The 18,138-nt window shown below is 38.8% G+C and overlaps 1 long non-coding RNA gene across 1 annotated transcript in view; it reads right to left on the reverse strand.

Annotated features, from left to right (window-relative positions):
- Nucleotides 1–1,949: 1,949 nt before the first annotated feature.
- LOC141753418 (uncharacterized) overlaps nucleotides 1,950–18,138 on the reverse strand; it is a 197,896-nt gene continuing 181,707 nt past the window's right edge. Inside the window, exons 3-5 of the long non-coding RNA XR_012590453.1 lie at nucleotides 15,007–15,119; nucleotides 3,547–3,836; nucleotides 1,950–3,269 (exon numbers count right to left, since the gene is read on the reverse strand). This is a non-coding gene — a long non-coding RNA (uncharacterized LOC141753418). The remainder of the gene's footprint in view (nucleotides 3,270–3,546; nucleotides 3,837–15,006; nucleotides 15,120–18,138) is intronic.

The following is an 18,138-nucleotide window of genomic DNA, read 5'->3' on the forward strand; positions in this document are numbered from 1 at the left end:
GGTATATTTAGAGCGAGCAAGCGCGAGCCCGACGCTGACTTTCGTTGATTTCACGGCCACAGGTGTCGCTGTTAAGAAGCATTTCTGAAAGTTACAAATAGTTCCTTTAAGTTAAGCCTGATGTTGGCTTACACATAAAAGAAAGATCCCAGTCACTTCCACACAGTGAAGCATGCAGCTTATTAACTATACACTGGTTACCCAAAGCCCAGGTATCGCTATTGGGACTGAAAAAGTCAGATCCCTACAAATCTCCCTTAAAAGGTACATTTAGAACAGATAGGAAATTATTAATTCCAAATTAATCGCGATTAATCATGGGCAATTAATCACGATTAAATATTTAAAAAAATATTGACACTACAAATTTTTATGCATAAAAATAATGTCTCTCAACTCAAAAAACAGCATTTATGAATCCAATATTAACTTCACCTTTCTTGATGCTGATCCCTGGACAGGTAGTCAGTCTCCAGCTGTGTCCTGCTGGTCTCTCCTCCCTCCTTCGTTGTTACAATGAATGTGGCCAGATGTGGAAATCCAGAGGCTACCTGATGCACTTGGTCTAAACTAGCAGCATAATATGTTGGTTGCTAGGTGATCTGCTAGGCTCGTTGCTATCCCCCCATGAACGGTCGTCATGGTGATGTCCGCTGCTCGTCTTTCTCCGTCGCTTTCTCGTTTTTCTTTGATTTATTTGGTTTTAACAACTTTTCTTTTCTAACTTAAGATGACTCAAGTTGAAGAACATGGATATGTTCATAGATTTTAATGATGAAATAGTTTGGAAGTTGAGCAGAGCCACTCGACGGCGTCCGTGCTCACCGGAAACGGAAGTCCTTCCTCTTCGGTGTTTTTTTTTTTCATCCAATTTTTTTAAATTTTTTTTTTTTATTGAAGATAATTAATTTACAAACATTAAGGCATTGTAATCTAAACTCAAAACTTCTAACATACAAAGCACAATTGGATAGGAAAGATAACTTAAATTATAAAAAAATATATATATAATATAATATAAAAAACTGACATAACCTGATATTTTCAGGTGGAATTTCATTCATTCATTCATTCTCACTGTGCAATATCATTTTCCACTTGTGTAATTTTGTTAATAGTCTGTTTATTGTCAATACTGTATATACTGCTCCTATATTCATACTTCCTTCTATATAAATGGCTCATATTTTGTTACACTTTGTTTAGCTCTTTTTTACTGTCTTGTTTTTTGCACTATCCCCTTTGCTGCTGTACACTGAAAATTTCCCCACTGCGTGACTAATAAAGGAATATCTTATCTTATCTTATCTTATATAATAACAAACATAAAAGAGGGTAGAAAATAATTAAAGGAACAAAAAAAGAAATGCATAAATAAATAAAAAATAATAAGACTGCACTCTTCCATAGTAGCTCTAGGGGTCATGCATCCAAATACGTGTGCAATAATAACATACATGTTTTGATTCATTCATGCGCATGAGAACTGGAGGGATGTTGCACGCTGTCAAATCACATTACGCACGGCAGATCTGATTGTTACATTTGCGCAACATTATGTGCACATCAAACGTGTCGTTTTGATTCATTATTCTACAAAGATCCTTCTGCGCATCAACAGGCGTGTAGATGAAAACTGTTCCTGCCAGTCTTTTACCCGTGTGTCATCTTTTTTTAAACGAGGCTGACATAAAATGTTGTCTGGAGCTCCACATGTTTAATTATAATAGCCTACAGGTAGTGATGTGGCTGCGATAAACAACATGATGTGATAGAGATTGTCCTTGTTTCATGACGGGGAGAGTTCTGGGATTAAAGGGGTGAAAGTAGTGAATGTGATGATTGTCAAAGCCTCTAATGCTCCATCTATAATAATAGGTTCTTTCTGATCCCACCCTGTGCCCAAGTGTGCAACAGGTGCGCCAAGTGAGCCGGGCCACAACTTTTTAAAGTTGACGCGCCCAGCCGTTCGTGGAGCTGTGTGAACTCTTTTCAACGTAACAGTCCCCAACACGCCTGTTGATTTTCAGAAGAAAACTGTAGAATAATTAATCAAAATGACACGTCTGATGTGCACATAAGCACGAAGGGGTTCTGTGGTTATTTTACAATAGTCTGATGCTGGTTGCAGAAAAATGTTAAATATAATGTGGGAACGTTTTAACTAAATTAAGAACACAAATTAACCAACTATAGATTGCGCGTACAAATAAGTAAATTGTGGCCTCAGTATATACAGTATGTTTTTTATCTCTCTATGGCCACTCCCGGGCTCTGATAAAAGGAAAAGAAAAACATTTTTTTCCCCGTCCCTCATACCATTCTCTAATAAACTATACCATCAATCTAGGATCTGAGAGGGTCTGAAAGCCCCTTTCAACACCCCCTACACTTCCTCTCCAGTAATTCCCACAATATCCAAAAACTTTCTGGCAGCATCAACAACTATTTCAATTCTCTCAGATTTCCTTTCCGCCTTAGCAGCACGGTTGATCAACATGGCCAGAAATGCTAAGAATTTAACCTTGTCCTTACACAGACAATATTCATCATGCTTCCTACCTGATTTGTTCTCCCTTACTTGAATCTTCCCTTTCCCTGCTGCTACCTCACGACTTAGCCTTCTCTTGGACCTGATCTTCATGACTTCCATCTCCTTCTTTCTCTTTGGACAGTCTGCTCACCATGCTTCATGACTCCTCCCACACTGATTACACTTTGGTTCTTTCTCACAGTTTCTACTGCTGCACATCTCATCTCCACATTTACCAAAATCATGTCTACACACAAGTGAGGTGTGCCCAAATTTCCATTTTTTAAATCTACTTGCATCGACCTCATGTGGTACTCCATCAGAATCAGAGTCAGTCTTTATTCGCCAAGTATATATATAAAAGAAATTTGATTCTGGTTTTATGCATCGCTCTAAGCGTACTTACACAGAAATAGAAAAAAAAGAACAGCTAGAGACAAGGACAACAAAGCTGGATAAAAAAAGGTGAGGAATTGACAGGACTGTTATGTACACAAGTAATGAAAAAAAAAAGTACACTACAAGATGATTCTGAAAACCTTTGAGGCGAGAAATAGTCATTAACGTAACATAATATTGATTCATATTCAATCAGCGCTGCCTAGTTTGACCGTTTGGTCGGAGTTGATGAGTGATTGACACCCTCATAGACAGCAGATGGACAGCAGATCTCAGGTCAGCTCTTACTACTTGTTTTCCTCCGGTCTGGGAAATCTTGTAGATGCCGTTAGGAGCACTGGAGGACACAGAAGCACATGATTTTTTTCAAGTTACCTGTTTCGTGTACTACTGTCATGATATAGCGACCGTGTTATAAAAATAACATTTTTGTAATCATATTTGCTCCAACCCGCCTACTTCAGCTTTAAAGACTGTAAGACGTATCATTGTAACAGCAGCAGTGGATATGTTAGTGTCAGAGGGTTATTGGCAGTGTTTGACTGATTAAGTGTTTATCAGAGTGATAGTCTGAGAGAAGAAACTGTTCTTGTGTCTGGATTGTTTTGGCGTACAGTGCTCTGTAGCGCCTCCCAGAGGGGAGAAACTGGAAGAGGTCATGTCGAGGGCGTGAAGGGTCTGCAGTGATGCCTCCTGCCTGTTTCCTGACTCTGGAGGTGTATACATCTTGGATGGAGGGCAGGCTGGCACCAATGATTTTCTCTGCCATCCTGACTGTCCGTTGTAGTCTGTTCCTGTCTTGTTTGGTGGCTGATCCAATTCACACAGTGATGGATGTGCAGAGAACAGGCTGGATTCCTTGGCTTTGCCCAAATTCAATGTCATCTGATGGCATCATCATAATCTAAGAAGAGACAGAGAGAGAAGATGTTAGAATGGAAGACAGAGACAAAACACAGCTGATTCCTCGAGGAAACGGCTGACTGACAGAAACACAGTCAGTGGAAATCCTCATCGTGACAGAGTGATTCACTTGCAACCACAGATGCACAAAGTATAAACTGAGTTCATTTATTGGCATCTAACACAACATTCAGATCATTCATTTGTTCCAATTTGACAGAACATCAGCCAGAAGCTCAGCATGATTTAACCCAGCTTGTGTTCTGCAGCCTAATGCACTCATAACTTGCATTTAATCAATGTAGATATGACTAGTTGATTTTTCCTGATTAGCATATGTTTTTTCTCTATTGCATACATCAGTAAATATTTCTCTGTCTCTGAGAGGGCTTGCTTGTCAAATTAAAATCTTTTTGTGTTTTACAGTAAGTCATCGGGGACAATTGCACATGTCCAAAAAATCAATAAATGTAGCAAAATAAAATAATAAAAACACTTCAAAATACAGGCCGAGTGATACCATTCATTAAATGTGTAAGTTAAATCAATTTTGTGCGTGGATTTTACTTTGGATTCATGCTTGTGAGGAATTTGTATTCATTGTAGCCTATAACGTCTGTTCACCATCCATCATTTTTCATACCTGCTTATCCTGCTCAGGGTCATACCTATCCCAGCATGCATTCTGACAAGTTGCCAGCCACATTGAGGGCTGACACACAAACTCTTTTATTGTTTACATTCTTGCTAACAGCCACAACAGTACCCCAAATCTGTTTTTTACTGCTAGAAAAAGACGAGTCCAAAGTATCTTTTTGTCAGTGTTAAGGCCTTGACACACCCGGGGCGTGACAAATAAACGACACGGAAATGGTAAATAGTCGCCTGCAAATATTATATGTCTAGAGCTTTTATTGTGAAACGTAAGAACAGAAGGAGTGGATCAGGTATGTGCTGCCTCTGTCAAGGTTGAAAGGAGTAATAAAGTTTGCTGTCTTGGTTTGGACTACCGAGTATTTGAGTTGTTGTTTCATAAATATAGGTGCAACTCAACCTGTTCCGCACAACTTGATGGGGTTGATGCCTTTATTCGCTGTGCAAAAGCTCAGAAAAATCAATCGCTTTTCCGCTGCATAATATTCATATTCTGTGAAAGTATTCATGACAAAAACAACAGTTCGAAAAGATACTTACTTAGAACGTTACTCGCTCTGGAGTTAACCTCCGCCATCACTCTACTAGTTCATGTTTAAAAAAAACTGGGACACAACAAGATTACAGTGAGCTATTTATAATAGAGACTAGGCATGGACCAATAGATCCAAGTACATTTTTAGGCATAGAAGAGGGTACAATATGGACAGGGCTTGATAAAGGTTTCATACTGCCAAACAGATCAACGAGTTCTTGCAGGGAAATAGGAGAAAAGCAGTAAAAAATGATTGCCCGAGGGAGTAGACGAGGGGATGATGCTAGCCCTGATATCTCTAACCTTATCCACAAAGAAAAAAGAAAGCGATACTGCAATCCTTATTTGAGGAGACAGGCACATCCGGAGGTGCAGGATTGACAATGTTGTTTATGGTGTCTTACAGGATTTTAGGGTTGTGTTTGCTGGCTAGGTTAGCAATGTAAGAAGCCCTTTCATCCTTAACCATGATGTTAAACTCAGTTAAAAAGTCTTCATAATGGAGTAGGTGCGCCTGGAGCTTGGTGGATTTCCACAGTGGCTCTACTCTCCGACATTTGCACCGGAAACAATGATTGGTCATTTAACCACGGGATGAATTGACAGAAGGAACAAGTCTCATTTTACTCTGAACCACTTTATCCAAAACGGCAGATCAATGTGTATTAAAGGAGCGGACCAGACTAATCTTTGATAGCATGTCCTAAAGCTTTCTAGCAGAATATGCTCTCACTCTCCCTCCCACACCCACACCTACACCCACACACACACACACAGTTGTGTTAGCTGCTGTACCTCCATACCTCCCAGGGGTGTGTGCGGCGGTCAGAGAAGTGGTCCTAGACTCCCAGCTCCAATTAAGAGAACAGACAGTTGGTGAGAGGGAGAGAGAGAGTATGGCCTCCTTGCAGACGCAGAAACACTCCAGCAGAATATTAATAACAACTAACATTTCAGCCATATCCTGCTATCTCCAATTGCAGCTCTGGTTAAGGAAATTCACTGCTGACTTTGTCTTGCAGATGTAAAACAAAAAAACATGTTTCATGACCCTATGAGCATGCAATGTAATTTGAAAATACATTCTGAAATGTCAACGACACAAAAAAGTCATGAGAGAAAGAAAAATAGTTGTGTATGTTGCCATTTGGAGCAAAGGTTCTTACATCTGAGTGATTGAGATAAAAATACAGGTATGTTTTGAGCTTTCAAGTAATAATCTGCAGTACAATATGCTATAAAGAAATGATGATTATGCTTTGTTTTTAAGTTTAGTGATCCTAAAGAATGACTCACAAATAGTCGTGGCTGGGGATTTAATTCCACCCTTTATTTAAATAAAGATCGTCTTGGTAACCGTTATTATGAATGTGATGCGAAATAATGTCTGCTTTGGATTTAATTGATGTCTGGAGATTTGGAAAACAAGAACAAATTAGATATACTTTTTGAAGTCACTAATTAATAGCCATTTCTGGGAAATTTCACACCGTCTACTGATTGTTAAAAAAACAACTTTGAGTGAAACTCATAATGGTTCAAACTGTTGTAAATGTAATCAGTCATTATAAGATGAACAATGTTTTAAAAGCAAACAAATTTATTGCAGATTACTTTTTCTTTATTATGAACTCAGCCAGCTTGCATACAGTGACGTATAGATTTAGATGCGCTTTTTGAGGCCATGCTATTAAATACGCATCCTTTAGGCATAAACAAAGGATCGTCCAGGGAAAAGAAGCCTTTGGAAAAAATAGAAAGCATACAGAATTATTCAGGTAATTCAGATAACTCCTTAGGTCTGGGAGATTAGTTTTGTTGGATTTGGAAGGGAATATGAGAGAGAGAGGGTTTGTTAGTGATGTTATTTACAAGTCCAAGTCAAGTCTAAAGTCTTTAGAGGGAAAGTCTTAAGTCTTTGAGACGTGACTTGCAAGTCAAAAAGCAAGTTGTTCCGCTCTATCAATGCTAGTATGAAAATTCACATCAAATACTTATTTTTTAATGGAAGCAGGACATTTAACATCCAGTGGCAAGTGAAGAATCAAAGCATCTATTTGTGTCAAATAATTCAATGAGAACTCTCAAAACTAAAGTGCAACTGTGCAAAAAGCCCCGTGATGAGTTTCTGTCTGTTTGGAATATTATAGCTTTTCTGATCATCACTGCTCCTTAGTTTGATCTTAAAGGGAAACAATGGCCATTTTTAAAACATTGATATTATTCTGGAGTCTATGTAACATGATGGAAAAAATACTTCAACTTGCTCATATACGTGCAAAATACAAGGGCGTGCCAGGAAACCACATGGTGGCAGCGTCATCACGGTTAGTAGCAACTGCCTGTTAGTGGCGATTTGAATGCAGTGTAGAATTTCAACAACATTTGCAATATAAATAAACATGATGTCACTTTCTGGATCTATTTCATGTTAACTATAAAAACGTATAAGACAGGGAAACTGTGTCATACCTTTCTGACTTCTTTCGTCTTCAAGTATTTATAGTTTATGCAAGGGCTGTCCACTGGAACAGAGAAATCCACTGGAACGGGGAGATACACGACAGGATTTTTAAGTCTTTGTTGTGACAGTAATCCCGCGGCTAGCGACCATGCTAGAGACAGGCACGGCATATTGGTAGCTAGCTAGTTAGATAGTAAAATAACTTCAGCTAAAGCTAATCCCATAAATACAGTACTAGACTTTTGTTGAGCGCGGATGGGAAAAGTCCGAGATGCCTTACTGGTGTGCTGTTCGTCACTGTGGAAACTACAAGCTGCTACAAGCTATCTGCCGCCCAAATCCTGTCATGGATCTCCCCGTTCCAGTGGGTTTCTCTGTTTTAATGGACAGCACTTGCATAAACTACAAATACTGGTAAACGAAAGAAGTCAGAAAGTAATGACAGTTTCCCGGTCTTATAAGTGTTAATTTCTATACTCCATTCATATCACTACTGACAGGCAGTTACTGTTTACTGTGATGCCGCTGCCACCTATGCGAGTACATGAGCAAGTTGCAATATTTTTCCCATCATGTTATATAGCCTCCAGAATAATATGAATGTTTTAAAAATGGTCAGTTAGGATAGTTTTTTCAGCAGTTAACGATCCACTAGCGTAGCCAGAAAAAAACTGAGGGTCCATCAGAAAAACTGGGTGTGCCACATGATCTAGGGGCGGGCTGGGAATGAAATTGAGATGGAGAGGCCCTTTATGCAAAACAGTTTTGGGAAATTTTAACACTAATACAGTCGCCCCAGCTGAAAAGTTGTGGCTGGTCGGAAATTCACAAGAGCGAAACTCCGATGCCCAAGTGGCCGCACGCAGCGACTGCTCAATGCTCATGACATTTTTCCCCGTTAAATGTGTGTGTAGGGTTGCCAACTTCCACTAGTAGAAATATAGAACAGCTGCAGACGGATAGTGGCGGGTTGTTTTGTTTAGTAATAGTACTCGTTTTAGTAAGGCTATAACTAAAAATTGATTCCGCATCTGATTTGCCAACTGCCTCTTTGGCTGGCACAGGCACAGCCTGGCACATCCATGGCTACACCTTAGTTACGATCATTTATTCAATATGCTGCAGATACAAAAACATTTCACAAGATATTTTTATCACAAATTCCTCACGCAATAGGCGACCACCCTCTCTGACGTCTTGTTTAAAACAGACGTCATAATTTTTTTTTTTTTTTGCAATAATTAAATAGACAAATGTAAACATATTATAGTAAACAATTTTGATAACCATAAGCAGAAACTAGCACATAAATAAATGATTTGTGTGTCAGAGTCAACTGCTGAAGCTTCAACTGAATGTGTGCATTAAGTTATGGAGATTTTGCGTGAATCCTGGTTAAGCTATTTATTATTCATGACAGTTGGGCAGAGCTTCAAAAGGCAAAACTACGCACAATATTGCATTTTTACAATGTTTATGGGCCACAAAGTCAAGTGTCCTCGGCTTTTTGCCTTCAAGTCTCAACTAAGTCGAGCAGGCGAGTCAAGTCACAAGTCCTCATTTTTGCGACTCAAGGTCAAGTGTCAGGTCTACAGCTCTGGTGTGAACGGATTAGGAGGGAAAATGTTTCAAGAATTTTTTATGGATGCAGAATAACAATACAATAATACAGGACAAACATCACAAACTGATTACTGATAGTGTGGTATGGTTGTAATATCAGAATTTTGAAAACATGTTTGATAAATACAAGTATGTGTGTGTAGAAGGTATTTATGGAGATTTATTACACGGCTGTGTTGAATACTCCATTCTGATTGGTCAATCAGGGCGTTCTGCGGTCTGTAATTTCTTTATAGCAGACCGTTGCTATATATAGCAGACCGTAATGTAATGAACTGGGACTGGGTTTGTTACTTTACAACAGAGAGAACAGGTGACAGATGGATCATTTTGCAGGTTTATTTTGAAAGATAAAAAGTTAAAATGGTAACGTTACAAATAGAAGATGTGTAAACATGCTTTAAAAACAGATGCGCTAACAGCTGGCGGTACCGTGAGATGGTCGTCTTATTAACATGGTGTGTTTCCAAGTAACGTAACGGCGGATGCCTCTGTCATTCAGCAGCATTGTTATGTTTGTTTAACGTTACACTACGTTGTCCCTCACCGTCCCGTTATCTACCGTTTTTTTCTTCCGATCAACATCGAACCTAAAACCTGAGTCTTTCTTTTGATTTTGGGTTGTTTTTAATTAAGTTTATTTACTATTTTTAACCTTAGCAACAGATAACTTAAAACAAAACAGCAAAAAGGTAAAACAAACAACATAAGAAAAAGCAACAGACTTTAAAGTCATCTATAAAAAGGCTAGCCTTCTAGGAACTGTGGCTCTTCGAAACACATATTCCCTCTTTTATTATCCTTTATATTTTGAAAATTAAATGGACAGATGGTTGTGTGGACTTAATGGGTTTTTGTTAAATCTCTGAAATAAAAGATCCCCAAAAGAGATAATTTACTCTTTTAATAAAACCTTGCAACTGTGAAACAGCATGCATCTTTTATGTCATGATATGGTAGTATTAATAAATTCTCAGATAATTTCCCTTTATTGCTTTTTGTGTTTCCCTCCACTGATTTTGTCTTTTTACAAAATGTATGAACAGAAGATATTGATGTTCACTTAGAATAATAAAACTGCAGAAACAAAATGTGAATATACAGTAGTAGTTTACGGGTACAGTAAATGTAGCCTTAAACACAATAAACCTTGTAATTATAGTTTAAAAACGTCATAGAGTTAAATTATTTATAAAAATCACATTTGGCTTTTATCAAAAACGTATGTCTAGTACCACTGACATAATGTGCAATTTCCTCCCTGGCCTTCTCATGTTCTCTATTCAAGCACATCATTGCGTGTTTCTAATGGCACAGAATTCATATTATATTAGAAGGTGTATTATATGACACTTATTATTTGTGGATATTTTTGTCACTGTTTTAATACTGATGTTGCTGCATGAGTGTTGAATGCCTGGATATGTATGATGCCTTCATTGTTTTTTTCTGTGTTGCACTGTTTCAATGTCTTAAAGGTATAATATGTAACCGTTGTCAGTTGGTGTTTGTAAATACACAGCATTTAAAGTTGGCCCCTTCACAGACGAGAGGGAGAGAGAGCAGCGATGAACGGGTCCTTGCACATCCACGCGCGTCGGGAGTACTGGTGGGATAAAGGCTGATGCAACCAGGCTCAATGAAACAGGAACTCTACTGAGTGCAATTATGCCTCCTGTGAGAGTCTGCGAGAAGCGGTTCATGAGTTATAAAAGAGAGCGGGGCTAAAGTTTAGGGGCGGGATTATGCGTCTATATTGGCATGTAAATATCCTCAGGCCTGGACCATCATCATGATGTGAAATTTGGAGCAGATTTGACAAAGTACGCTGAAGTTACAACAACTTCCTGTTTTCCTGGCGAAAGGCGCTTTTTCGCCACGTCACCAATGTTGCATGAAAACGCAAACGTTTGACAACTTTTGATCACAAAGGTCTTCAGATGGTACTGACCAAATTTGAAGTCAATCAAATGAATTCTCTAGGGGGAGTTCGTTAAAGTACACAGCCTGTAAAACGCTAAAAAATTACCGAAAATGGCACATTGAAATAAAAATGGCTGACTTTCTGTTGGGTTTTGGGTATACCTCCAAGAGGCTTTTTTGTGCGTCTCCACATGTTACATCTGCCGACCAAATTCCATACATGTAGGTGAAACCTAAATGAGGGCTACATATTTCCAACTTTGTAGGGGGTGCTAGCGAGACATTTTGCCACACCAAAGCCCAAAACCCCAAAAATGTAAACATTTTCCACGTCTTATAAGTGTGCAAAGATTAACAAATTTATGAGCATCTTAAGGCCTTCAAAAATGCAATTAATTTTAATAATAATCATAATTTCTACAGTTTCAATAGGGCCTTCGCTGCCTGAGGTGGCCACACCTATTGATTTAACTAATTAATTACTCTTTTAATATATCCCTAGAGGATGACTTAGCATCTGTAAACCCAGTAACTTGGCATTGTTGGGTTTTTCATAAATGTTGTTGATATATTACAGCTGCATATTACTATTGTCCTGTCCTACTCTGTTATATTTTAAATGTAATGTTGTCATCAGATACTGTAAGTGTCATCATCATTATCTGGAATCAGGACTAAACAGAGAGGTACAGCCTGAGAGACAGATTCTCTTATTGACTGGCATCTTTCTCTGTTTTCCTATCAATTGTCTGTAAATCCCTGGCAAACAGATGGGCTGCTGTTGTTCAGCTGACAAATAATCTCTCAAATCTCTCAGCACCACTCAATACCTATCACACAAATTAATAATAATAGGCTTTTAAACATGAAATATTGCATTTATAGGACTTTATAGGTCTTTCCAAACTGCTTGCTTTGGTGGTGCAAAGAAGCTATAGACTACAATTTACATTACTCATGTAAATGTGATTTCATGTTGTCCATTTTCATTGAAGAATTTATGACAAATGTTCTCAAACTTACTCAGACTAAGTCACGCGTCGCCCTCCAGGTGTTTGCCCATCAGTAGGTAATTCCCAGACAGATATATCCTCCTCCTGTTGTGAAGCAGATGGCTCTATCCAGGACATGCTGTCGCTGTCTCCCTCCTCTTGTCAGCTCGCTAATCAGATATTTATTAACAATAATAAACCACCACATTTACATATCACTGTTGCTGGATGAAAACAAAATGTTGTGTTTAATGGACCTTAGTTTGGGAGAGAAAATGACCTAATTTTATTTCAAGAAAGAAAAGAGAACACTTTTTTTCTGTAACGGCATTACATTATTCTCTCCTCCTATTATTCTCCAGCCTCCTATATATCCTGAAGCATGTATACTGGAAATCATCATGATTCAATTTTTAGGTCGCCTCTACTTTTGTCAGTTATCCTCCCAAACCCTGCCCCGCGTCACAGGGCTCTCAAATGGATCTTTTTCCCTCCAGGCTCTGCCAACCTGTGGCCGGGCAACAGAGGAGCCATTTATCTCCTCTGCAGCATGCTGAGAATAATCTGGGATGTGCGTGTGCATGTGAATGGGCGTGTGTCTGCGTATGTGTGTGTATGTGGTGGCAGGAGGACAGTCATAAACAGGACCATGCAGGACCCAGACGCCGGTGGGCCAAAGCTAGCTATAACAGGGCTAGGGAAGCTAATGCTCTGTGCGAGGAAGAATCCGACGTGATTTAGTAGCACCGTCAATGAGCTGGGCAGGGACAATGGTTCACTAGAGCTCGGTAGAGAAATGAGGACAGGGCTAGGATAGGAGGTGAGGTAAAAGAAGGGGGGAGAGATTACTCTAGGTGCCGGCCTGGGGATAAGGATTGGGACGCGGTCGGCCGAGGCATTCTGAGATATGGGAGATGGAGGGAGATTTTCTAGGTATAGGGGTGAGACCTGTTTATAACCATATAAACTATTGATAAAAGTCCAATTTAAAGGAAGGATAGTGATAATCTATATTAATCCCATGTTGATGGTTGAGCTACTGAATTTCTCAATATGGTTATACAGTAGGCCACAAGCATTTAAAGCAGCAGTAGGCGAGATAGGAGCAAATATGATTAGTTATTTTTCACTATATCCTGACAGTAGAGCACGAGACAGGTAATCTGAAAAAAAAATCATGTGCCTCTGTGTCCTCCAGTGCTCCTAATGGCATCTGCAAGATTTCAAAGACCGGAAGAAAACAACCAATCAGAACCGAGCTGGAGTCTTGCCGTCTCTGAGCAGCTGTCAATCACTCGCAAACTCCGATCAAACGGTCAAACTGGGCAGCGCTGATCAAATATGAATCAATATGCTGTTACTGTAATGCCTATTTCTCACCTCGAATGTTTTCAGAAACATCTTGTAGTGTACTGTTTAGCTGTAAAATGAGAAAGTTTGTGACTTGGCAGCCATGTTGAGATCAGTAGAGGAATAACAAGCACCGCCCACCAGCCGGAGCACAGCCAATAGGAACACTCTCTCTCTGAAATGAGCTGTGATTGACCAAAGTCTCTCGTCAAGGGCTAGATGTTCTAAAGCCTGAAAACAGAGCCATGAGGAGGTGCAGAAGTCTAGTTTTCTCTCACAACACCTGAATTACAATATGCTGAAAGGTTATTATGGAATTGTTGCCCAATGATGCCAAAAACATTCTGCCTACTGCAGGTTTACGTACTATAAACTGCAGTTTCTAGATTATATTTTCTTAATGCAGAAGCATTTCATGCCTCAGCTTGTGTTAATACTAGTACTGTATAGGCTATTACTAGCACTGCCGTACATACCCTAGCAGTAATTATGGAAACAGTGAAGTTGTTTTAGATTTGTAGTGCAATGAATGGGTTTGATTTGTTTTTTTAGTTCGTTTTGTAGCTACTGCAAATTTTTGAGGAAATTAAACATTCCGATAGCATATTTTTTTAATGGTAAAAACAGACGCCAGAAAATCGAATAATTTTTTTTAAACAAATATGTACAACTGTAAGGCTCCAGAGGACATTTTTGTGGATTTACCTGCGTGAAAGTGTGTCTTTATAAATACCATTAATTACCCTTAAAAAACATTTAATCACGTTTTAACCGTGTGCTTAATGATCTTGATTTTAAGGAAAAACACTCTGAATGACTACTGATCTCTGTAATTTTACATGCATTTATCATTCTCATGATCAGGAAAACTTTTCTTAGATAAGCCCACAAACTGAGAGGACACATGTAGTACCCACATGCAAACCCTCGCTCTCTCTTATTCCTCCCTCTATCTTTAATTTTGACATGTATGCTCCTCTTACACACGCACGCACGCACGCACGCACGCACACACAGTGTAATCACAACAAATCAGGGGTTCAGTGTGTGTAAATGTCAGGTCATTAGTGTGCTTCGGTCTCCTCCTGTCTAATTGGACCATGGTAAATATAGCCGCTCAACATTGATTCCTGCACATCCTGCTCTCTTACTTTGTCTCTCACTTATTCTTTGTTTTCTTTGTCTTTCTCTCTTTTTCCACTTCTGATCTTGTAATAATGATAATAATAATAGTTATTATAATAATTTATTATTATAATTATTATTATTATTATAAACTTCATTTGAATGACACCTTTCATACAAGAATTGAGAAATTAAGATGGAAAATAAATCACTCTTGAAAAAATAAGATAAAAATAAGATGAGATAAAATACATAGAGTGCAAAGTTGGAAAATAAAACCCACTGAATAATAATAATATTATAATCTATACCCATATTTGCAGAAGGTTAGCTAGCTAGCTGTAACTTAGCTACGCTGCAGGGATCATGCGTTTGTTGCTTCGTAACGTTAGCTGATCAAGTAATTTTCAAACGGCAAGCTAGCCAATTTATCAGCCCCGGGAGTGTGGATGAATTAGCTGACGTTATCCACTTAAGACAGTATTTTGCTACGTTAGGTACTCACTGATTGCGCTGTGGGGGGGCTGAAGAGAGGCAAAGCACCCAGGAGTGCGCATAAACGTCACAGCCTTTGGATTTTCCCGGCAAAACACGAGTCCCAAGTCCAAGTAGGCAACCCTAGAAAGACCGGAAATACATTACGTTACAATCTGTTCACACATTGGCAATACAAAGGGATAATATATGTAAACTGTTATATACCTTTAATTAGTAATAATCAGTTTAACATTTTCCAGTGGTTTAATTTTTGAAACTTTATGTCTCCAGTTTTGCAATTCATTTCGGTAATTAACAGTTTACACAATCCTGTCCACATCCCTGTAACTGTAAATCTGCATGCCGTAGGAAGATCAAAATAAGTGTTTTTATTAATTTATATTACTATTATTACAGCAAAATATGGTGTTGAGCTACAAATGCAGTCTACATGGCACTGTATACAGTGAAGTTCCCCCTTCGGTAAAGGCAGAGATAGCTGTGTGGTTGTCACGCAATGTGCACTCAGCTCAAGAGGGGGCAGAATTGTAAAGGACGAAGAGAGACACACTTGTTACTTTACCATTATATTATACTGACTCTTTATCTTTATATACTTTACTTACTGTTTTACAAACCGTTTGCATATATATTTATTTATCACTTCTTATAATGCATATACATTTACTACATTCCTCTTCCTACATTCAGTTTATTGATTTGCAATACTGTCTACCTCAAATTTATATTACTTTATTTATGGTTATATTTAAACCCTATATATTTATATTACATAAGCATTGTCGAAGGAGCCTGAGATCCAAGATTTTGATTGCCAACGACTGCTTCTCTGTAATTGTTGTGCATTTGATAATAAAGAACTTGACTTGATAATTGATAAACAGTCACAGTGTATGGTGGTTGCATGTGTGTGTTTGTGTGTGAATGACAGTGTGAGGACGTGTGTGTGCATGTCACTGACATTTACAGTGACTTTTTGTAAGTCTGTGACTAAGTTATTGGCCACAACAGGAGGTTCTTTACATGCTAAAGAACAGATTGTATCTGTTCACACCTGCCAGTGTCCCAGGCATTATTACACCCGAACAGACACGACTAATTAATGAATCCAGTGGGCTGCCTTATACAGTGAGAAAGGACGAAGAGGCACAGATAAAGATACAGGCGTAATTTTACAATACAACAATCGTGGTCAGACAAACCGAGATGTATCCAAGGATATCCCAGTGTGACGATTTTCTGTTTTAATCTCTTCATTCTTAATCTTCACTCTTCTACAAAGCCTCTATAGTCACCCATAGTTGGCGCATCCTTGCCAACTGTGTTACAATGGTTTGTGTTAACTGTTATGTTACGTTTGCAAACGAGAGCCGTACTTTTTATCGTTGTGGCCAAAATTCACTACCTGTCCTAGATACGCGAGATCTGATCTGTCAAGAGCGAGAGAGACGAGCAGACAAACATTTTTTCTGTTGGGTATGAGCACTTCTCTAAAGCCCTAAAACCCTAATTTCCCATTTTCCTGCCACTTAAAGGGAAACTACGCCCAATATTCAAATTTCATACATGTTATTCCTATGATCGAAGACAGTACAAAAATACTTGTTAACCCTTTACCATTCAGCTTTCTTTATTTAGAGGGGTAGCGGTGGAGGGCAGGGGATGTTCAGGGGTAGATAAATAGTCAACAGTATATGCCACATAGAAGTGGTGTACATCAGCTCAGCACTGTGTGTCAAGTTGTTCTAGTCATTTATAAAAAATAAAAAAAAATGAATAAATTCATTAATCAATTAAAATAAATTGCGAAAGTGTATAAGAGCACAGAACATGATGATATAAGTTCATTCCCATGCGCTATTATGTCTTATAAATTGTTGCAGCAATTTTGGGTTGATACCATTTGTTACAAAGATTTGGTGCTAAATTTAACCATTTTTTACAAATCGATAATTGATAAAAATGAACAATAATCCCTCCAAAATTCCACATTAAGACACCAAGACCTTGAGGAACACCATAGAAAAAGCCATGATGTGATTTGGTATCAAACACTTTTGACATTTAAAGGTTTCTGCAAGAATTTCATTTTTCATCGTTTAGATGGCGAGCACTTCTGTTTTGGAAACTGCTCAGAAACCCCATTATTGTCAATCTACCTAGGAAAGCCATCCATCCTCTGAATGCTTTAGGTCTCTAGATTGTGGCTGTAAAGTTCCATGAGGCTGTGATTATCCTAGAGGTCACCACAGGTCATTTTATACAGTGAGGTCAAGTTTCAAAAAATGGTCTCACTACAATGAAATGGTTACTATGGGGACTAACATCATCACCCATGAATACAGTTGGGCTCATTGGATCCTCAAGAGTCTCAGCTTTACAGTGATACACAATTTATGTAATTCCAAGACTGTTTAGGGACCCCAGTATGCAGAAATACTCAAATACACTCGCTCATTTGGGTGTAAAGAAAGAAAAACATTCTGTGGGTCCACAAAATCAGTCTCTCATTCATTGTCTATGGAGCAGCTCCACACTTTATACCCTACGACATCACACGTTTGAGACTTACTTCTCTGGTTTCTGCCTTTGAGAGAGAGTAGCTCATGTTCACAAATATTGATTGCACTTTCCCAGACCATGGAAATAACATATTGAAATTCTTAATTTAGGTGGTGTTCCCCTTTAATCTACTCCTACCACTCCCTAGTGAATCAGTGTGATTGGTGAAATCAAAGAGGGGGTATGGACTTCACAGGAAGTCACCTGGCAACACATCAACCCCTCAGTGGGTTCCCTGGCAATGTTACCTTTTTTAAAATGCATGGCATGAGGCATAGTGGGCTACGAGGGCTGTAATAATAACACAGCAAGCGAGTGGGCTGAAACACACACATCAGCACCAACTACTTTAAGACTGTGTGTTTGTTTGGGGATATGTAGGCAGAACCAAAGCAGCGGCAGCTCACGTCTTGATAGGGTGTGTGTAAGAAAACATGCAATTTCAGATCATAACTCAATGTTTGTCGTTGTGGCTGTACCCACATGTCCCAGGAACTGAGAAAAGACCATTAACATGGAAACAGGTTTTCTGAAAGCAACGGTGAGAAGACAAATGAAGTTGCGTGTGTGTTTCTGT

Source organism: Sebastes fasciatus, chromosome 2 (assembly GCF_043250625.1).
Source record: "Sebastes fasciatus isolate fSebFas1 chromosome 2, fSebFas1.pri, whole genome shotgun sequence".
NCBI lineage: Eukaryota > Metazoa > Chordata > Actinopteri > Perciformes > Sebastidae > Sebastes > Sebastes fasciatus.